The sequence below is a fragment of the Oryctolagus cuniculus genome, chromosome 6, assembly GCF_051225735.1.
Source record: "Oryctolagus cuniculus isolate XC-2025 breed Fujian yellow rabbit chromosome 6, ASM5122573v1, whole genome shotgun sequence".
Lineage (NCBI taxonomy): Eukaryota > Metazoa > Chordata > Mammalia > Lagomorpha > Leporidae > Oryctolagus > Oryctolagus cuniculus.
Genome location: NC_142872.1, coordinates 117,825,380 through 117,849,392, shown reverse-complemented (window position 1 = coordinate 117,849,392; position 24,013 = coordinate 117,825,380).

Below are 24,013 nucleotides of genomic sequence, written 5' to 3'. Positions count from 1 at the left end.
CTTCACATATGGCTCTAACATGTAAACCACATTCTTTGGGATCATTCACTCTTCCTTTATTAGAAATGGAAAGACAGGAAACGGAAATGTTTTCCCCTCTCCTCCCCAAACCCCTGATCATGGATATTTTATTTCTTACCCCAAGTAAGAAAGTGTGAAAAAAAAGAGATCATAATGGTCAAAAAGCAATGGAAGGTTGGATTTTGAATTAGTAAATGAGTCATTTGCTCCCTGCAATTCCTCAAAAGAAAGACATCTTTTAGGGTTTATGAGAAATCCAATGGTTTTTGGAAAATCCTTGGCAAACGTTTAAAAATATGTTTCAAATGTTTTCTGCTCAAACAAATTAAAAGCATATTTTTTTCCTGGCACTTTCCTCCTTCATTTTAAAGGATATGTGTATTTTTCAAGGAAATTTCAGGCATGTGGCTCTAATTTTCACTTAACTCATCATGATATTGTTTTGTAAGAGCTATTCAATGACTAAAAATCCTCATGAGTCTCTTTTTTTAAATAAAAATATACATCTTTTTAAAAACTTTATTTCTTTGAAATAGGAAGTCACAGACCCAGTGGGAGAAGGGGGTAAGTCAGTCCTGTGGACTTTGCTTGACAACACAGCATCAACCCTGCTCCTTTTTCTTCAGGGGAGACTTAATTCCCTTACGTCCAGTACTTTCCTGGGAAGACTATCCTGGAATGCAACTCTTGCATTAAATATGCTACAGTCACATTAGTAAGATTTCTGTTGCTACATGTCTTGATGGGAAGTTGTGAAAAAAAGTTTGATTAACACCAGTAAGAGTCAAGGAACTTTCTAAGATTTCAAGGATGCAATTTAAAAAGGTAAGTTATTCAAAGCATAGAATTTGAAAAACTAAGTTTAAAAAGTTTAGCAAAGTACAATGCACAGGAAAAAATGAGCTTCTTCAGTTTGGAGACTGAAAAACAGGGTGTTTTCAACTCTCCAGGGGAAATGAGAAAAGACTTTTCAGAACAGTTAATAGAGCTGGGTCTTAAAAATGAATGGATCTTCAAATGTGAAATGAGCAGATCTTCATTGTGCATACAAGGGACAGGCCAGTCTAGACTGAGAAAGCTGTATGAACAGAGACATGAAAGTGAAAACTTCTGGCCCATTTGGAGCATGGCCAGGCTTTTGCCATGACTGGTACTGTTAGCTAGAGATAGTTCAACAGATGCCTAATGGCAGGGATGGGGGTGGGTGGATTCTAGGTTGTGGTAAGGACTTAGGATATTAGTCCAAAGACAATGGAGATAACATAATTATATTTGCCTTTTAGGAAAACTATAAAAACTATAAAACTGTGGCAGATTTATTGGGTTGTGAGGTGGAGAATACCAGTAGAGGAAAGTTTATCTATGTAAGATTTTCATGTAAAAAAACCAAGTGAGGGGCCAGTGTTGTGGTACAGTTAAACTGTCACTTGCAATGCTGGAATCCCATATCAGAGCATTGGTTCAGGTCCCAGGTCCTCTGACTCTGAACCAGTACTTCTTGCCATTGCTCTTGGAAAGGCAGTGGAAGATGGCCAAACTACTTGGCCCCTACCACCCATGTGCAAAACCAGGGTGGAGTTCCTGGCTCCTACCTTCAGCATGGGCCAGGCCTGGCTGCTGTAGCCACTTGGGTAGTGAACCATGGGTAAAATTTCTCTTTCTGTCTCTCCTTCTCTCTCGCTGATGCTCTACCTTTCAAGTAAATAAACATTTTTTAAAAATCCAAGTGGGAGATGATTGGTACTTAGATTAAGGTAGCACCCATGAAGATGAAACAAATGGAACAGAGAGGGGAGAATATGAAAGAAGTAGAATTGACAGAATTCCTTGTTTATTTGCGGGAATGGGGAAGGTGAGAGAAAGAGTATTTTAGAATTATATAAAGGAGGAGAGTATATGGAATTTGAATGAAGATGAATTCTGTTTAAAATGTATGGATTTTTTTAAAAGATGCACATATTTATTTTGAAAGAGTTAGAGTGTAGGGGGTGGAGGTGTAGGGAGAGAGAGAGAGAGAAAGAGAGAGAGAGAGAGAGAGAGAGAGAGAGAGATTTCATCCCCTGGTTCACTACCCATATGGCCTCAATGGCTGGGGCTGGGCTGGGCCAGGTCAAAGCCATGAGCCTGAAGCTTCATCTATGTCTTCCACATGGGTGGCAGGGGCCAGGCACTTGGGCCATTTTCTGCTGCTTTTCCTAGGCCATCAGCAAGGTACATACTGTATCAGAAGCAGAACAGCTGGGACATGAACTAGTGCCCATTTGGGATGGCGGAATTGTGGCGGTAGTTTTACCTGTTACGCCACAATATTGGCCCCTAAAATATGCAGAATTTGAGGTGTTTGTGGGTCATCCATTTACACAAACTGTGGGCAGATTTGAATAAATCATAAAATCTTTCTGTTGTATTGCTCTTAGTGAAATAGAAATGGTAAGTATCTACTCAAACATATTTCTTCGACAAAACTGAAAAACTTGCCACAGAACTGGGTTCTACATTCACATCGACAGTCATCAGCTTCCTCACTGGCTGTTTAGATGATGTCCCTTAAAGTCCTGGGCATGAGTACCCCACTATCAAACACCCACTCATCCCTGCACAACACATGGCTTCCACTTTACTTCCTATTGACTCCTATGCCAGGAGCCTGTTGTGCATGTGACATGTTGGGTATGTCATCAATATCCACCTTTCATGATATTGATTTCTGCAAGAGATTAGTGTTCACTCACTGCTAATATTTTAAAGCATTTGCTTTGTTCTGGTGTTCCTTTTTTATTCTTTATCATTATCTCTGAGTTTTATATATAATATATATATTATTTATATATTTGACAAGTTCTGTTTCTAATAAACTTGTAGAATAAAATAACATGCTGGTTTATACTACTGTCAACATACTGGTGTTGTGGCTACCGCTCCTGGAACCAAGGTCATTATTTTCACCTTTCACTGCTCAAAATTATTTTCAACAATTTTGATATTGCCCCTTGCATAGTCCTTGAACACCTCCTCCCAGAATGCTGCCTTCTACATACAAAACGCAAAACACATTGTCTCCATTATTTTTAGAAAACTGAATTGTGTCCTGCCCTGTGGCATGCATCTTGTACCATTTTACTGTTGCTTAACATGTGTCATTATTACTATTTACCTTCCTGGCTGTGTCTTTTAAAGAATGGTGTCATACCACTTATTATTACCCAAAGTGCCCACTTTGGTAATAGGCACAAAGTAAAAAGCTCAATAAATATTATTCAAATGAATAGAGAAGTATTCTCTTCAATGATCTTGGAAGCTGATTTGAGTAGGTTAGTTTTGAATTGAAATTCCCACTGAATAGTTGGCCAATATATGTTGTTTGCCTTTCAAAAGTCTCAGTTTCCCCATCACTCATCATAAGCTAAAGCCCTAGTCACTGTTCTAAAAACTACATATATTAACTCATTGAATCTTCATGAAAATCATGAATTTGATAATATAGTTATTCTCATTTTTCACATAAGGAAATTAAACCACACAGCAAGAAAGTTTTTTTTTTTTTTTTTTTTTTGACAGGCAGAGTGGACAGTGAGAGAGAGCGAGAGACAGACAGAGAAAGGTCTTCCTTTTGCCGTTGCTTCACCCTCCAATGGCCGCCGCGACTGGCGCGCTGCAGCCTGCATACCGCGCTGATCCGATGGCGATGGCAGGAGCCAGGTACTTATCCTGGTATCCCATGGGGTGCAGGGCCCAAGCACTTGGGCCATCCTCCACTGCACTCCCTGGCCACAGCAGAGAGCTGGCCTGGAAGAGGGGCAACCGGGACAGAATCCGGCGCCCCGACCGGGACTAGAACCCGGTGTGCCAGCTCCGCTAGGTGGATTAGCCTAGTGAGCCGCGGCACCGGCAGAAAGTTATTTGATCAAACTTCCTTCAAATATTTAGTATAACATTTTCCTATAACATCATGGAAGATTGAATTGAAAGATGTTTATTTGGGTGCAAAATTTTTTTTGAAATTCATGTATATGAAAGGATCTTTCATATACATGAAAGCGTTCATGGAAATGAAAAATGAAAATGAAAAAATTTTCATGGATTAAAAAATTACACCAAAATAAAGTTGCCTTTTAATTCCATTTCCCCACAAATTTTTTGAAGTGCCATGGTATATAAATCAGTAAGCACAGTGCTTGGCATACTATAAGCAAATGTTCTCTGTACTCTCTCTTATGCTTCTAATTCCCATGTGTAAATTTCAGAGGACTTGTTGAAAAGATCTAATACAGCAATTAAAGAGACAAGGCTTTCAAAAAATGTTTGTATTTAAGTTAAAATTGTAATTATTATTATTTATCAATATGACAACAACTATATGATCTAGCAGAATAAAGTACATGGAATGCATTTTTCATTTGATAGATCAGAGTTTTTATTCATGTTTACAAGATTTTTTATTTTTAAAAATTTCATTTCTTTAAAAAAATTTCATTTCTTTTAGATTTTAATTAGCTTTCAACAGATTCAATATAGTTTGTAGAAACAATTCTAAGAATATAATGATATTCCCTTCTTCTATCCCTCCGTCCCTGTCTCCCTTACATACCACACCCTCTCATTTTCTTTTTTTAGTATTTGAAATAACATATTCAAATTTACAATAGAGTAAAAAGGCTTAATGGTTCACCAAATAAATTTAGCAAGTAGAAAGCAAAAAGACCCTCATTTAGTGGGAATATAGACAATAGCTATAAACAATAACTGAAGGGAAAAATGAACATTTCTGTTCATAATAGCCAAAATTTGGAATTAACCAAGGTGTCCATCATTGGATGAATGGGTAAAGAAAATGTGGTGGACGTGCACAATGGAATATTATTCAGTTATAAAAAAAGAATGAAATTCTGCCATTTGCGTCAAAATGTATGCAATTGGAGGACATCAGGTTGAATGAAATAAGCCAGACACAGAAAGACAAATACTGCATGTTCTCCCTTATATATGAGGGCTAAAATTTAAAAGCAGAAAAAGAAAAAAATGAAAAAACAAATATATTACGTTTAAAAAATATGAATCACTTATTTATTGCCCTCTGAGTGAACTTGGTATTATGGGACTTAAAGTGGATTAATCTTTCTTGACCTAGTGGCCTTGAAAATTGGAAGGGAAAAAATAAACACATGTTGCATGGGTTGGTCATGAAATCAATATAAACAATCTTTTCAAAGTACTTACACAGAACTTTGAAGGAGACAGATCCAGGAGATGGGGTGATAAAGGACACTACATAAGGCTAATCTTTGTGAGTGCTTCAGTATAGTTTTGTCTTATGACTGAATTCATAATTATTCTATTTCAACTCTTTTTAAGTCAAGTCATCTGTGTGTTGTAAAGTAACTTTGAAGTAAATTCACATTTTATCTCTGTCTGTCTTTCCATGTGTATTTCATTTCCTTTAACCACTGGTTTTGAAATCCCTTTGCCTAAAGCTTTCACATTTGTAGAGAGCATCCCCCACACTCCTGCCAACTTGTCTTTTAGGCAGAAATATGTCCTCAGTGTCTTGAACAGTGGTTGATGACTAATGCAAGTTACAAGATTCATCTCAGAAATATTCAAAGGCTGGTCTCATGGTACTGCAAGTTAAGCCACCACCTGCAATGTCGGCATCCCATATGAACACAATAGTTCCCTTCTCATGAATCTGGGAAACCAATGGAAGATGGCCCAAGTACTTGGACCTCTGCCTCCCATGTGGGAGAATCAGATGGAGTTCCAGGCTTCTGGCTTCTTCTGGTCCAGCCCTGGCTATTGTGGCCATTTGGAGGGTGAACCAGTGGATGGAAGATTGATTTCTGTTTCTGTTCTCTCTCTTTCTGTTCCCCTCTCCCTCCTATAACTCTGCCCTTCAAATAAATAAATAAATCTTTGAAAAACATCCAGCACTGTGAACCACTGCATCCCTCATTTTTCTTATGGTATAGGCTTTAGAAGTCTGTCCATTCTACTCCATGTGTTTTTACTATTCTTTTCCTTCCTTCTATTTCCAAAGAGAAGAGGTGAGTTTAATAGTTTTAGGAGATGGTAATAAAAGAGACTGGAGACAGTCAGTTGGTGTAGCAACTTAAGTGGCTGCTTGGGATGCCCACATCTCATATCAGAGTGCCTGGTTCCAGTCCCTGTAACTCCACTTCAGATCCAGTTTCCTGTTTATGTACCTCCTGGGATGCAACAGGTAACGGCCCAAATATTGGAGTTCTGGGCTCCAGACTTGTGCCCAACCCTAGATGTTATAGGCATTTGGGGAGTGAACCAGCAGATAGAAGATCTCTCAATTTCTCTCTCCCTCTCCCTCTCTCTCTCTCTCTCTCTCCCCCCTCTGTGTCTTTTAAATAAAAAAAAAATTAAAACTAAAAAAAAAGTAAGAAGCAAAAAAAAGTCAAAAAGAAAAGGATGCTGAAGTATGTGTAAAGGATCTGCCTCTAGTTCATAACATGTGACTGGGGTGGGGATCACAAATAACATCATTTTGGGGCCATACAGAATTATCTAATTAAAAATAGCTTGTGATAGATTTATTGAATTTTGAGTACCACCTATGTTGCTTTGGCAGGAAAAGACCAAGATGATTTCACAGGCCTTAAAAGAGTTCCCCATGCCTGTGGCTATCTGGGGAGATATTGATAAACAACAAACAAACAAACAAAAAGCATCAACCACCTGTGATAGGTTTTATTTTACCATTCAACAGCAATAAGAACAAAATACAGTGTTTGACCAGTACAGAGATCAGGCAAACTGGCAGATCTGGGAAACTGAAATCTCCAAAATTTTTCCATTGATCAATGATCCTTAAGTATTGATAGCTGATTAGCTATTATGCTTTATTTTCTTATAAAAATAATCATTTCTTGAGGGCAAGAGCTTTGGCTTGTATTTCTTTGTAATGTTGGTGCCTGTCACATAGTAGAGAAATACTTGCTTTCCCCATAAATGAGTGGACTTTCTTTTCCTACACACAATATGGATGGTTATCACAGAAAAAAGGCAAAATAATACCTGGAAAGAAAGTTTCCTTCCAAACTCTCTAAACATAAAAATCTTGTGTTATTCCAAGATGCTGAAGGACTTCTATAAATAATTAGTTATTGACATTTCTTTACATCCAGAAAAAAAAATAAATCTTGGCTACCTTAAATCAAACCAGAAATAGTGAAACTGCTCAAATTCAAGGTGAAGAAAAAAGGAAAATTAAATATACGGAAAATCCCAGAGAGAGAAAAAGCTGTCATTTCTTAAGAAACGTTAATTAATATACATTATTTACATAAGCAATATGTAGAGTGATTACGTGTATTAATTATTAGCATGTGATATATATATATATACATTGCATACCACTCATTTGGAAAACGTATCAACAACTTGTGATGGGTTTTATTTCAGTATTTTCTATTGTTACCTCATTTTTTATGCTCATTATTCTCTTTCCAACTTGAGCCTAAACTCCTTAAGACAGATACTATTGTTCATTTTATCACATGATTATTTTGGTTTATAGAGGTCTCTGTTTCTTCTTTATTTTCTATAGAAGACTCTTCTATGATGCTAGCTTGGTATGTGTTACACTCCATAATGGGGGTGGTGGTAGAAAGCAACTCAGTTTTGCTGTATAATATTGTGTGATACTGTAAGTTTTCAGCCTCCTATGTCTATGATTATCAACCTTAAACTTCATTATATTTCTATGAGGTTTATTTAAACAATGTACTTTTTCCTACAAGCTTTCAGTTAACTGAGAAAATCATTGCTTGGATTTTGCATCTTACTTCACAGGTTACATTTACATCAACTCATGTGCTTGAATGGAAAGTAAAAATTAGTAATTGCTTCACAACTATTTATAGAAAGGCTAAGATAATAATGATGGCAATAATCGCACAAAATAATGTTGTGGATAAACACTTGAGGCACTGTCCAAAGTCTTTATAGATTGTAACTCAATAATCCCCACAACACTCACAAGATGTAGACACTAGTATCCCCATTTTACAGATTAGGAAATTGAGTCACAGAAAGAACAAATAATTTTTCCAGTATCACATAGCTAGCAAGTGGTAGGGCTGGAATTCTGGAAGAGTGGCTCTGTAAGTCTGTAACTATCACACGATTTAAACATATAGTGAGTAATGCATTTATTTAACATATTAAGATATAATCAATTGGATTGTAAAAAGGTATGCTGTGTTAGAACAAGGAATTATGGCATGCAGGAAGGGAACTATTTTGCCAGTCCCACAGAAATAGTGTCTAATCTCGTCTCTGTTGTTTACTAAATATAGGATCTATGCTTGGGAATCCTTTTGAATATCTCTGGTTTTTGAGAGAACTCAGTGAATGAAAAATACCAAAATGTCTTGCAGCCTTTAAGGTGTATTGATTTCATCATGGCCACTGGCATCAACAAATCAGGCAAAATGTCAACATTGGAAAATGCACTTTCTGTTGTGTTCTGTAGTTATCAATTCCAAATACTTTTGTGCTCAGTGTACTGGAAGCCATTTGCCATCCACATTTTTTTTTTTAAATTACTAATGTAAAAATGTTTAAAATATGTCCATTAAGGCTGATGAAGTTATGTCTGATTAACGGGCTTTTCATAAAGGCACTGACACAAACTTTTTCTAAAAAATTAATTCAGACTGCAAATGAACATCATCCATTTTGCTATCATATTTTATCAGTCTGTAAAGTGCATTCTCACTTCGGTTTTCAGCTCTGAATGCAGAACACTGTGAAAAATGACAGAATTTTAATGAGAAAGTGAACAACATGCCATCAACACCCTTTTGCCAGTAAAAATGGCACAACATCAAAGCTTTAAATCATGTTCCCTCCACACCTTTGGACATCTGTGATTCTGTCTGAGTCCTCAAAATCTGCTACATCCATCACCAGGTGCAGCCTTTAAACACGGAGGCGCTGTCTACTTCACTGGTTGGCATGGCAACAGTTGTCAAATCATCCCTTGATAATGCTCTTTAATTGATTGTATAAATTATTCTGAGATATGTAATTGCAAAATGATGTACTGGAGCTTTTAAGTAGGCAGATCTGTCTAGCTGCATTTAAAGGTGCATTGCACCCCTACCCTTATATGGGAAACTGACCCTCTTAAAGTACTAGAACAATCAGGATGGAGCATAAATAATAAGCATTAAGGAAAAGTTTAAAGCAAGCAATGGTACAGCTAATTGCTTCTCCAAGTACATGTTAACTTACTACAAACCAACAGGCTGCATACTGCATGCAGATGTAAAGATAGCTCTTAAAATCACATATAGAAATCAGTCTATTCAAAGATGGCATTATTACCAGAATTGAGCTTATGATTGCAGTGGTGGAGACGTTATAGGCTATTTGGAGACACATGGCATCGTCTTTCTTCATTAACATGCCTTGGGCTTTTTCTTCTCATGAATCTCTATATACAATTAGTGCAGAGTGTGTTGCCAATGTATTGGCCCTCCTGTTGCCTCCCTCTCTCAGCTGAGTGACATTCTGTGATTTCTGGCATCTCTATTCAATTGTGAGCAACATGGAAGTGATTAACTTGGAAACTATGCTTAAAGCATCCTGTTATTTTCATTTCAAGTCTTTTTGCTTCCCTCCATAAAATACCCCTTCTAGCGTTCCCCCTGCTCCCGAAGTAGAGGAGTTAAGCACCAGGCACTCTATGTGAAAGTATAAGCCAGTAACTCTCAGAGGAGAGCTCCCCATCCAGCTGCATCAGCATCACCTGGGAATGCAGTAGAAATGGGGACTCACTAAGAATTCAGAGGGTGGGACCAAGAAATTTGAGTTTGAACAAGCTGTCCCGGAGATTCTGATGCAACTCACATTTGTGAACTGCTGTAGTAAGGTGGTGTTAGTCACACATAATAGAATTACCTGGGGAACTTTTAAAACTACCAGAATGTGTGATTCACCCTACAAAAATTCAGATTCAACTGAGTTGAGATGGAGCCCAGGTACCTGGCACTTTAAAAAAATTCCTGATTTGAATCTAGTAAGTTGGGGCCATTGAGGAACTCTAGTGTGGGACAATGACGTTGAATGTAAGATCTTTGAATATTTAGGAGTTGCATACTGTCAGACATAGTATGTCACTCTATTTGTATGTGTTTATTTTTTCATATAGGCTTATTTAGTCATACTTCTAAAATTTATTTTCTGAGAGCCCAGTATAAATCATATACTGTAGCTGACTTCAGAGGTGTGAGTATAATGGGAAACAGAGTCTGTCTCAGTCGATTCTCTGTTTTCATAAGAAAATACCTGAAGTTAGGTAATTTACAAAGAAAAGAAGTTCATTTAGCTTACATTTTTGAAGACTGAGAAGTTCAAGATTGGGTGGCCCCATCGAATGAGGACCTCGTGTCTCATAACAATAAGGAAGAAAACAAAGAATGAGAGGCCAGTGTGTGAGGAAAAGGTCACAAAGTGAGAGGTAGGGCAGGCTCCTTTTATAACAACTCACTATCACAGTATCTGATCTAGTCCCTGGAAAGTGAGAACTCAGTCCTGTGAAAAAATATTAACTCTTTGTAAGGGCTCAATCTCTTCCTGGTTTTTTTTTTTTTTTTTGACAGAGTTAAATAGTGAGAGAGAGACAGAGAGAAAGGTCTTCCTTCCGTTGGTTTCACCCTCCAAATGGCCGCTATGGCCGGAGCTATGCCTATCCAAAGCCAGGAGCCAGGTGCTTCTTCCTGGTCTCCCATACAGGTGCAGGGGCCCAAGCACTTGGGCCATCCTCTACTGCCCTCCTGGGCCACAGCAGAGAGCTGGAATGGAAGAGGAGCAACTGGGACCAGAACCGGCGCCCATATGGGATGCCGGCACCGCAGGTGGAGGATTAACCAAGTGAGCCATGGTGCCAGCCCTTCTTCCTGTTTTTTAAAGATTTAATTTATTTATTTGCGAAGTAGGGAGAGAGTGAGAGCGAGAGCAAGAGAGAGAGAAAGAGAGAGAGAGTCTTCCATCTGCTGGTTCACTCCCCAAATGGCTACAATGGCTGGGGATGGACCAGGCCAAAGCCAGGAGCCAGGATCTTCCTCCAGGTCTCTCACATAAGTGCAAGAGCCCAAGCACTTGGGCCATCCTCCACTGTTTCCCCAGGCACATTAGCAGAGATCTGGATTGGAAGTCGAATAGCTAGGACATGAACAGACACCCATATGGGATGCTGGTGCTGCAAGCAGAGGATTCACTCACTACGCCACAACACCAGCCCTCTAGTCTCTTCTTAAAAGCCTCAAAGCTTAGAGACCAAATTTCAACATGGAGTTTGGTGGGGACAAACCATAGCCAAATCATATCATAGTCTTTAAGTTGGGAGAGGGGACAGCAGACCATACTTAAATATGTAAAGCAACAGAAAGAAATACATATTGTATTACTCAGCTTTGTGTTAGCATAACCAAATATTTGAGACAAGCTACTGTTGAAGTTAATAGGAATTTATTTACAAGCTCACTCTGTTGGAGGTTCAAAAGGGTGGCACCTGCATTAGTTTAGTTCTGTTGTGGACCATTTGACAAACAGCAGGTGGTGATGGCTGTCAGAAAAAGCATGGCCACATCTCCAACCAATGCAGACAAAGAGAGTGTGGGGCCAATCTCAGGCTTTTCTAACAAATGCTCTCTCCAGAACTAACAGAGTCCCATCAGAACTAACAGAGAGTCCCATGAGAACTACCTTCCAAGGGCACATCTCGAACTCCTAAGGACTTCCGACTAGGACTCATTCCTAAAGGTTCCACCATTGCACAGGAGCACCATCCTGGGGTAAAACTTTCATATAGGGACCTTAGGGAGCACCCAAGCTGTTATCAAACTGTAGCATACATATATTGATAAATGAAAAAAATAGTTTGAAGGAAATGAGGTGAATACTGTGATAAGGAATTTAGCAGACTTGTTTTAAATAGGATAGATAAGGAAAGTTTAAAGAGTTGACATTTTGGACGACAATTGGGGAACATTAATAATTATTTTCTGCAATAGGACATGGTTCAGGGTTACAGGCGAGTACTTAGGGGATGGATAGGAATGTGTTCTATGCAGAGGAAAGAGCATGTGCACAAGTTGTACGGAAGAAGACACTTTCAAGGAACTGAAAGGACACCACCATGGATGACATGTGAAGCTTAGAAAGACACAGATGAATTTGAAGAGGGTCTGAGGTCTGCATTTGAAATGAGATGCAGTAAACAATCATTAGAGACCAATGTGTAGTCTAAAGAAGGGAAAATAACGCTAATAGATGTCCTTAGGTTATTTCAAATCAGTAATAATCCAGGAACATTTTTGGGGTTTTAGTTTTTTTAATTTAAACTAAATGAATTTCTTGTATTTAATATATACAGATTTAAGAACATAGTGATATTTTCCACCCTAATCTCCCTCCCACCCATGCTCTCACCCTTCCACCTCCTTCCTCTATTATTCCCTCTCTTAATTTTTATAATTATTTGCTTTCAGTTTACTTTATACTTGTAAGATTAACCAGGGCCAACGCTGTGGCTCACTTGGTTAATCCTCCGCCTGTGGCGCAAGCATCCCATGTGGGTGCCGGGTCTAGTCCTGGTTGCTCCTCTTCCAGTCCAACTCTCTGCTGTGGCCTGGGAAAGCAGTGGAGGATGGCTCAAGTGCTTGGGTCCCTGCACCCACACGGGAGACCAGGAAGAAGCTCCTGGCTCCTGGCTTCAGATCAGCACAGTTCCGGCCGTGGTAGCCATTTGGGGGGTGAACTAACAGAGGGAAGACTTTTCTCTCTGTCTCTCTCTCACTGTCTATAACTCTACCTGTCAAATGGAAAAAAAAAAAAATTAACCCTACACTGTGTAAAGAGTTCAACAAGTAGTAAGCAGGGGCAAAAAAATAAAAAAACAAAAAAATTAAAAAACAAAAACACTGTTCCTCAACAATAGAAACAAAGGTTGTAAATAATCACTAAATCTCAAAATGTGAATTTCACTCCTATACATTACATATTTGGTACTCTATTAGTTACCACAGATCAGGAAAAACATGTTATTTGCCTTTTGGGGACTGGCTTATTTCACTAAGTATAATGGTTTCCAATTGCATCCATTCTGTTGCGAAAGACAGGATTTCATTCTTTTTTATGGCAGAGTGATATTCCATTATGTATATATGTCACAATTTCTTTATCCAGTCATCAGTTGATGGACATCTGTGTTGATTCCATATCTTAGTTATTGTAAATTGAACTGCAATAAATATGAGGGTACAGATAACTCTCATTTGCTGATTTGATTTCTTTTGGCTTCCACAATGGCTATACTAGTAGTTTACATTCCCACCAACAGTGGATTAGGATATCTTTTCCCCCACATCCTCACCAGAATTTATTGTTTATTGATTTTTGTATGAGAGATATTCTAACTGGGATGAGGTGAAACCTCATTGTGGTTTTAATTTGCATTTCCCTGAGGGCTAGTGATCCTGAACATTTTTTCATGTGTCGGCCATTTGAATTTCTTCTTTTGAAAAATGCCTGTTTAAGTCCTTTGCCCATTTCTTTTTTTGTTTGTTTGTTTTTGTTTTGACAGGCAGAGTTAGACAGTGATAGAGAGAGAGAGAGAGAGAGAGAGAGAGAGAGAGAGAGAGAAAGGCCCAAATGGCCGCTATGGCCAGTGCGCTGCGGCTAGCGCACCTCGCAGATCTGAAGCCAGGAGCCAGGTGCTTCCTTCTGGTCTCCCATACAGGTGCAGGGTCCAAGCACTTGGGCCATCCTTCAGTGCCTTCCCAGGCCACAGCAGAAAGCTGGACTGGAAGAGGAGCAACCAGGACAGAATCCAGTACCCCAACCGGGACTAGAACCCAGGGTGCCGGCACCACAGGTGGAGGATTAGCCTAGTGAGCCGTGGCGCCGGCCTTTTGCCCATTTCTTAACTGGGTGGTTGTTGTTGTTGTTGTTGTTTTTTTTTTTTTTTTTTTTTTTGACAGGCAGAGTGGACAGAGAGAGAGAGAGACAGAGAGAAAGGTCTTCCTTTTGCCGTTGGTTCACTCTCCAATGGCCGCTGCGGCCGGCGCGCTGCGGCCGGCGCACTGCGCTGATCCGATGGTAGGAGCCAGGAGCCAGGTGCTTTTCCTGGTCTCCCATGGGGTGCAGGGCCCAAGCACTTGGGCCATCCTCCACTGCACTCTGGGGCCACAGCAGAGAGCTGGCCTGGAAGAGGAGCAACCAGGACAGAATCTGGCGCCCCAACCGGGACTAGAACCCGGTGTGCCGGCGCTGCTAGGCGGAGGATTAACCTAGTGAGCCGCGGCGCCGGCTGGGTTGTTTGTTTTGTTTTGAGTTTCCTGAGCTCTTTGCAGATGTCCAGGAATATTTTTAATGAATATTTTTAACTAATGCTTTATTATCAGGTTTCTAGTTGCTTAAAAAAATTGCTGTCTCTTCAGCTAGGTGTTTTCATTTCAAGAATTTTGGCCTGCCTTAGTTTGATAGAGCATCTTTTGAGGAATTGATACCCAAGTTGACACAGTTGTGTACTGACTTTAAAATCTCAGGTGATAATGAAAAATCTTCAAGTGCAGGTAGATTTTAATGAATTGGCTTGGGGATCACAGCTTTGTCTTTCATTATAAGCAGCATGGTGTAGTGAAAAGATGTGTGCAAGTGAGTTACAAAAGTAAGGGGAAGTTTAGAGATGTCTCCCAAAGAACATGTGTAAATTTGTTTTGCTAGATTTCTCTGTGCTTTTTATGATCTCCAAATTCATCTGCTAAATGTTTAATACCTGTTCAAAGTCTTCCTGCAAACTAATTTCCTAAATACATACATCCCCGTTCATTACTGCCACAAATTATTTCTGTTTTTGAATTTTAGTGTCTTACAAACATCAAAATTTTCTTTGGAATGAGTCCAAGCAGAGACGTGAGTCTTCTGATGAAGTTACCTAGGAAAAGGCACATGAAACAACTCAGTAATTAAGTGTGCTTTTGCCATCAAGGGGGTCAAAGTTTGAAATCTTCCAATTAGGTCATATCAAGCCAAAAGTTTATATATTAACTTTGTAAAGGTCAGTATGACAGAAACAATGCAATTTTGGAGGAACCCTGCGAAATACTGTCTGTTAAAATTGTTAAAAAGAAATACCAGCTTTTCTCACCGTGAAGCTAGTAAGGATAGTGGGCAAGTTGTCGTGGAGACTGGAAGTTTTGTTGGTTACTCCAGAAAAAACTATTGATTAGTTAATGATCTGTGTTCCAGTGCTCGTTTGAGATAAAAAATGAGACCAAATCCATTGGCACCCTCGGAGGAGGTACTTAGAGATCATCAAACAGCAAGGACAGGCCAGAACCATGAGAGAGAAGGTTGTGCCATCTGAGATAAGTAAGAAATGGCAAGTGGCTGGAGGTAAAGGGACTCTTTTAGATCTTCTTGTCCCATTTTAGAAAGATTTCGTTTAAATGTAATATTAAGATGGTGAATTTAACTGTTCTCAACTTGTTATAAAAAAGCTCTAGACCTGGTATCTCACATAATTTTCCCTGGGGCAATCTTGCTTCTCTTTGCAAAACAACTTTGAACACATTTAAATATATATGCAGAGAAAAATAGCATTTTCTCCCCTAAAATTACATTTATTGACAAGCATATCGTGAAAAAAAATAAAGAACTTCACTTTGTGTAGACATCTGGAATGGAATGTGGGAATTATCTTTTATATTCCACAAAATAATATACCAAATTATCTCCATTCACTCTCCATTTTCAGACGGTACTCAACAGGCACATTGTACAGGAAATATCAGCAGTTAGAAAGAAATTGTGGAGAAAGAAAGCCTGGAGTTCACATATGTGCAGACACGGAGCATGCTATGTGATCAGTAATGGCACAACGCGTGCTGAGGATATTTTTGTGTTGATGCTTCCACTGGGATCCTTAACAGTGACATTGTGAGCTCAGAGGGAGAGATGAACTTCTGAAAGAGTGTTTATGAATTTCTCAGAAAGCAGAATGAAGACATCACTCATTTAATATTTTCTGAGTGTTTCCTGTGTGTCAAACACTCAGGATACAAGGAGCTTATTGTATAATGGGGAATATAGATAGTAAAGTGGTAATGGGACAGGAGTTTTTCAGCAACAATAAAAAAGCTAATATTTATTAAGTGCTTATTTCCATGCTAAATGCTTTTATGTCTTATTGAGTTTAAAATTCAAAAAATGCCAGGGTGTGTTTGTAAAATGCATTGCTTATCTTACTGTATTTATTATAATTACTATTGTTGCCCATTGTATAGATGATGAAATCGAGGCCCAAAGAATCGAAATATATTCCTAAAATTACTCCACTGGTAAGTTGAAGAGTAGAGATTCAGAGTTAGCTTTGTGTGACTGCATGACTAGATTTTAATCTTTCTGGTACAGGGAAGGGGGAAAGGAAGAAATACAGCCTGGGCTTCTGGGCCTGGCTTTGAGGAGGAAAGGGGAGTTGAGGAAGTTTTCCTTGGAAAAAAAGACTTGCTTGAGACTCCCTACCATTTTCTCTCTCAATGGATTACATCTGTTGTTTTTCCAGCAAGGAAAGTCCAAAAAACAAAAAAAAAAGTTACTGTTATGCTTCCCTTGAGAGTCTACCAAACCTGGTGGTAAACAACAGTGACATGAAACTAAGCTGCCTGGGTTGGCTGTGGGACCTTAGGAAAGATTCTGTAAAACGGAGGTGAAGATTTCTGTCTCAAAGGATTATTATGGAGACTGACTTAAAAGAGCTTAGCTCTGTAAAACATTTACACATAGCACACCCTGTGCAAGTATTCATTATATTTTCAGTGTCTGCAACATCACCAACAGCTACAGATATTCTTCTTTAGGAGAGCTGGTAACAAGTGACTCAGGTAAGAATACCTTCTAGTTCCAAAACTGTCCCAGTAGAGCATCTCAGTTGTTGGTGGCTAATTGGGAGGACTTGAGGGTGAAATGAGCTGGAGTCTAGTTCTTTGATTCTGTGAAAGGAGTTGGGATAAATACTCAGATATTCCTGGATTAAAATCATGGCTTTTTGTCTTGGATCTTAGGCAAACCATTTTTGAAAGTTTCTCTCTCTCTCTCTCTCTCTCTTTTTTTTTTTTTTTTTTTTTGACAGGCAGAATGGACAGTGAGAAAGAGAGACAGAGAGAAAGGTCATCCTTTTCGTTGGTTCCCCCAACAATGGCTGCTGTGGCCGGTGTGCTGCGGCCAGCACACTGCACTGATCAGAAGCCAGGAGCCAGGTGTTTCTCCTAGTCTCCCATGCGGGTGCAGGGCCCAAGCACTTGGGCCATCCTCCACTGCCCTTGCCTCACTGGTGAGATGACAAAATTATTAACTCCTCAAATGAAATGAAAAAAACTTCATGACATAGCTTGACATAGACTAGGGACCAACATCTTGATTACTATAAATATCCCTACCCATTAGCTGAGCAATATAAGAAAAATAATTTGTTTCTGAGTTTCACTTTCCTACTATATATTAAGATATACTCTAATAGAGTATTCATGCACGTGATCTTAAAGGAGTTAAGACAGCAATGGCTTTGATATTGAGAAACAAAGAAACGAGGGGAGGCAGAAGTGAAAGCCCATCAAATTGCAAATTGCTGTTTCTTTGCTATCAGATGTAGTTTATCCAACTCTTAACTTACATTTAATGATCATCTGTACTGATGGGAGGCAAATTTGAATGGCTCTGGAGGCTAATTTTCATCCTCTTTTAGGTAGCTAACAGAGAGCTGGCTCAGCTGGACTGTACCAGTGTGCTAAAAGATAGTGAGCTCTTTGGCTGGTGTCAGCATCCTGGGTGGGCAAAGCTCAGCTTAAGGTCCCTGTGTGCAAACTTGGTCTTAAGTACAACCACCTGCAATTCTTCCTGGTCCCAGAGGTCTCCTGAAATATTTTTTTTGGTATTTCAGGAAAGTAAGTGCTTTAACTACTTGTAAGACCCAAAAGTACTGTAGTATGAGGGTACTTCAAAAGCTCTTGGAAAAATTTAATTATAGGATAAGTTTATTTTGGTGCAAAGAAATCCTTGTCTTCAGGCAAAGAACTCCACTCATGTCTTGTCCACTGCTTCTCAAGTGAGGGATGGATACTTCCCTTGAAAATGTTACAGCCCTTCATAAAATAAATTGGGTAGTATCATATATGCATGTAATCTACATGAATAATAAATCAAGTGTAATTATCTGCCAAAAAGAAAAGTAGGAATGAGTAGAGAGAGAGAGATACTTAGAAATATGGGCATTCTGCACCCTATGAGACTATTTCCTTCAGTGAGACTATTCACCAGAGAGATTGGTCTCAAGCCCTCATGCCACTTATAGTGAGAATATTTTGCAGCTCAGAGTATGACATAAAGAGAACTTTTTGGCACATGTCATACAATGGGATCATGGATACACAGCAATACTGAAACATGGTACAAAAATAAAATGCAACTTATTGGAAAAATAGAGAGAAGTCAAAGAACAAATGCCTTGCACTGTCATTATTCTACAATGTAGGGCAGGCATTGATAATCATCACATGCTATGGCCAAGATTCTAAGAGAAGGGGCTGCCCAGCCCAGTAGTCTAGGGAGCACACTCAGGGAGAATGAGCCTAGCCTCCATATCAGGGCACATGATTATATAAAGGCACTGAAAAAAAACAGAAAATAAAATTTAAAGATAACTTCATTTGGATGCAAAAATGTTTGAAATCCATGCATAGTTCATAATAAGCAATTTTCATGAACATTTGGTGGTGGTGGTCAGTTGTGGATAGTGTTATGACTGTCTCCAAGCCAAAGTCACTTTTCTGAGGAGTCCCACATTGGGCAGTAATGTACTAAATATTTCTGTGTGCATTGCCTTCTAGCATCCTATAGGAAACAAAACCTTGGCACAAATGTTGGAGTGAATTTAATTGGGCAGTAGCTGATTCTGTCAATCATGCTCCAGACACAAGAGGATCTGAATGGTGTCTTTGTGACTGCTACATATTGGATATAGTCATTGGTTACTGCTTTGCCATGTCACCAATTATTTTTCTGCTGTCATGGTGGCCTACTTGCTGCTTCCTGAGCATGCCAAATATGCCCTGTCTCACACTCTTTGCAATGAGTATTTCATCTATCTGGAAAATTCTAACCATAGATATCTGTGTGGTTTGCTAAAATTCTTTTATCAGATTTTGCCATCCCTGATCACCCTATTCCACAATATTCTGTCTTACTTTCCTTTATTTATTATTTTTTGCATTGAGTTTGCCTATTTTCTCTATCTCCATTAAAATGTAAGTTATAGGAGAGCAGTACCTTACTTATGTTCTCTACCAAACGCTTGTACCTAGGTAATGTGTATCACATATTAAGTGCTCAATAAATATTTGCTGAGTGAATGAATATTTGCATTTTAATCGATCCAACAATTCTCCTATGGAAAATAGTGTCCTTATCTACCATGAAGAGATTTATTTCTTTAAGGCCAAGGTGCTAAAAATTACTTTCGTAATTTGCCAAGGAATCTTTATCGGATTCTCACTGATTTTTAATTTCATGAGGCAAATCGGTGAGAAATAATATTTCTTTAATTTTAGTCTACTTTATTTATTTACAAAGTCTTAGACCCTAGTAGCGATTTCCAACAATACAGCACATTCTGTTCTCTAAATCCATATGAAGCCTTTTGCTTAGGTATTAATACCCATGTGTTTTATTTTACTTATTATAATGTAGTTATTCTCTGAGTGCTGTCGCTCTGCTTACCAACATGACCACTGCCTGGCAGTTTGTCTTTCATTATTTTCTTAGGAAAAATCATCCAATATGTAGCCTATATTTTTGTGCTTTGGTGGCCCTATGCAATACTTGTTTCCATAAGGTTCAAGGACTCCATTCATCAGGATCTTGTACTGCTTTAATGACCCCGTGGAATGCAACCTATTCTTCCAGAATGTTATAGTCAATGTTTAATGGAACTCAACCTAAGCCTGATTCTTCTGGCTCACTACTGGGTCCTTTTTTTCACACAGTCTTGCTGTTTATTGTTATTTCTTGTTTATATTCTTCTCACCCATTTTCTATTTGTCTGAAGGTATTTGTATGCAGGCCAATTTTACTTCAATTTTAAAGCAGGATTTCATGAGATCCAATTAAGTATTTTTATAATGCTGAAATATACAGTGTCTACTACAGGATTTCCTTTGTGCTCTAATTTTGTAATGAGACTGAAAGGAAATCAATTAAGTTCTTCTGGCATGGGTTGGTTGTTATAAACTCATGCTGTTTATTGCTTATTCTGTGTTCCTCTGGATTTGACAGAAATATTTTTCAGTATGCTTCCATGATTTTGATTACTAAAAGTTCTTCACAGATTTTTCTCAGGAAATAAGTAAGGGGTTTGCATTTTCATATTTCTTTGTACTATCCCAGACCTTCCTGATTTTAAAATGACATTTAACATGAAATGATTAACCAATTTTCCTGAAAAAATGTATATATGTGCACTATCATTCATAATATATAAAGTTTTCAAATACTTTTATTCATAAAATGCAATGTAATATACAATGCTCCTTAAAAGATAGTGCTCTCTTCTGCAAAAAAGAAGTATAGTTTTAGATTTGAGAACTTACTGAATTCATTGTAAAGACAGGACATAGATTGGTTAAGATGTAAGTGTCTACAGACTTCTTGCTTCAACAAAGAACCCCAGATTTTGTGGTTTAAAACAGCAACCATTTATTCTGTCTTAGTTCTGGAAGTTCTAAGTCCAAAATAAAGGTGTTGGCAGAGACTTTCTTCCTCTGCAGTGTATAGGGGGAGAATCCTCCCTGACTTTTCCTGGTTTTAGGACAGTAAATATTTTGGACAGGATTCTTTGTTGCAAAAAAATAATGAAATTCATTCATAAGGGGGCTCTTCAAAAAAGTTCATAGAAAATGCATACTTTGAAAGACTGCTTGTATTTAAATTTTTTTCTCAGGAAAATATACTTGTCTTTTAATTCCATTTTTCAATGAACTCTTTGAAGTACCTTGTACAGATGTACAGTTGTTATCACACAAGGGTTAGGAGAAACTCGTTCACATAATAGACATCATAGGTTTGTATACCAGATGTGAAAAAAATGTTACAGGTAGTAAGAAACCAGTCTGGAATGATGAGCTGTCAGATCTACTTTCTCATTGTGGTGTGGTGAAGACCACCCACTGACTGTTCTCTGTCAATGGACAGCTAAAGATCATCTGACAGGAGTGAGACTTTCAGGTTCTTGAGATTTGTTGAGATCTGTTTCTTTACCTGCAAAGAGTATACACAATTCTCTTTAAGTAGAGGGTTCATTCATGATACCAGAGAGATGAGAGCTTGGGGAAAAGGATGTGTGTGCTGTACCTGTTGCTGGGTAAGACTGAATGGTAATATATGTATGTATCAATATTACAATATTTTTTGATAAATTCAAGTAATAGTATATGCACAATGCCTTTTCATATATTTATAGGACTCTGGGAAATTATGAAGAAATGTATTTTAGTATAGAATACTCTAGAACATGTATCAGCTCTTTAAACAGAAGAGTTTGCTTAGAAAAAGAAGTAATTAAAATAACTCGATGTGATGACCAGAAAAAAAGAGAATTTATTTAGATGGAAATGAAGATAAATATCAATGACTGTAGCACATAAATTCCAAGTTTTAAAGCCAAAATAGCATTTACTGTTCATAATCTCAAGTCCTTCTGGCTCGCCAGCCTCCTGTACAGAACAAATGTCTGATTCATGCTACACCAGGGAAGAGGAAGCTCCTCCTGTCACTGTCTGAGGAGAGATGCTGCTGGAATTTTGAACCTCCAGATATTTGGAGATGATCCCATAGGAAAAAATCTTCCTTAACTTTTGGCCCTTTCCAGAACAAATACATTCCATTGTTGATCTGTGCTTTGGAATGACTTTTTCTCCCTAAAATTTTTATAAATGACACTAGTATTGTCTATTAAGAGTTTTCTAAAATTGCACAGTTTCTAAATCTTTTCAGTTTATAATCTCTTTTAGGTATACTCATTTAATGCTCTCATCTAATGTAATGAAACACTGTGTGTTTTAAAGAGATATTTAGGAAAATGTGTAAGAGGATTATAAAATGATTTTAAGTATAACCTCAAATTAAAATTGAAAATAAATGATCATGATATGAGGGAATATAAGTTAAATACTGGAAAAGATCTGAGGTCTTTTTACTCATCCATTTAATAAGTATTTATTAGGCAACTCAAACATGAAGTATTTTGTGAGCCATTTTAAAAAGTAAAAAAGAAGTTGGAAATATGGAACAAAATTGATATGAAACCTATAGTGCAATGTGAAATGTGAGGCATGTTTACTTGGAGACAATAAGAGGGTGAAGAGTTGGGGCCAGCCTTGTGGTATGGAAGGTTAAACTGCTGCTTCCAATACTGGCATTCCATATGAGTGCCAGTATGAGTTCCAGTTGCTCTGCTTCCCAACCAGCTCCCTGCAAATGCATCTCAGAAAGCAGAAGAAAATGGCCCAAATGCTTAGGACCCTGCCACCCATGTGGAAAACCAGGATAGAGTTGCAGATTCCTGGCTTCAGCCTAGCCCAGCCCTGGCTGTTGTGCCCCTTTGGGGAGTGAACCAGTGGATGGAAGATCTCTCTCTCTGTCTTTCCCTCCTCTCTGTCTTCCTCTTTCTGTCACTCTGCCTTTCAAATAAATAAAAATAATTCTTTAAGAAAAAAAGAGAGTGAAGAGTCAAGCAACAAAGGACCAACATATTTCCTGGGTAAGAACGAGTGGTAGAGACTTCATTATTATATAAGAAATGAATGTGAATGGCATACAGAGATTTCTTGGAAGAAGTGGAATTTGAGCTGTATTTTAAGCTAGGTAGGATTTTTCAATTCATTAAACAACATGAGCAGTGGCTTGTAGACTAAAGATAAGCATGAACTGCCTTTCTCTAGCAACCAACTCAAATGGAGCAGATGATTCATGTTGTCCAGGAAGTTCAGATGGCTGAAAGGGAGGGAATGGAGGGAGAATCAGAGGTGCCAGATAATGAGACACCTTCAAATCAGAGCATAGACATTGATCTTAACTCTGCAGATGAGAAAGTGTTCTCAGTTGTTGTATTGGTCAGGGTTCTTCAGAGAAAGAGAACCAATAGAAGATGTATGAGGGGTCTCAGAAAGTCCATTTGAAATGCATATTATTAAAAAATAGTGCATGCTTACTCCTCATGTAGGATCTCTGTCCTTAATGTGCTGTGCATTGAGATTTAATGCTATAACGAGTACTCAAACAATATATTTCACTTTGTGTTTCTATGGGGGTGCAAACTGTTGAAATCTTTACTTAATGCATACTAAACTGATCCTCTGTAAAAAAAAAAAAAAAAAGAAATTATCAACTCCCAACTTGACTCTCACTGGGATTAAACATGACAATAGGTCTGATCTGATTTCATCATCATTTAAAAAAAATCATCTATTATTTTTCACTTTATGTTTCTGTGTGGGAGCAAACTGTTGAAATCCTTACTTAATGTATACTAAGCTGATCTTCTGTATATTAAGATAATCGAAAATGAATCTTGATGTGAATGGAAGGGGAGAGGGAGTGGGAAAGGGGAGGGTTGTGGGTGGGAGGGACGTTATGGAGGGGGGAAGCCATTGTAATCCATAAATCGTACTTTGGAAATTTATATTCATTAAATAAAAGTTAAAAAAAATAGTGCATGAATTTCAAAGATTTTGATATAAAGATGAACTCATCTTTTAAAAAAATGAGGTCTTATTTCACTTTTTAAAATATTTATATATTTGTTTGAAAGACAGAAGTGACAGGGAGAAAGGAAGACATGCAGAGAGATGGAGAGAGAGAGAGGGAGCGAGAGCAAGAGAGAGAGAGAGAGAGAGCTATCTACCGT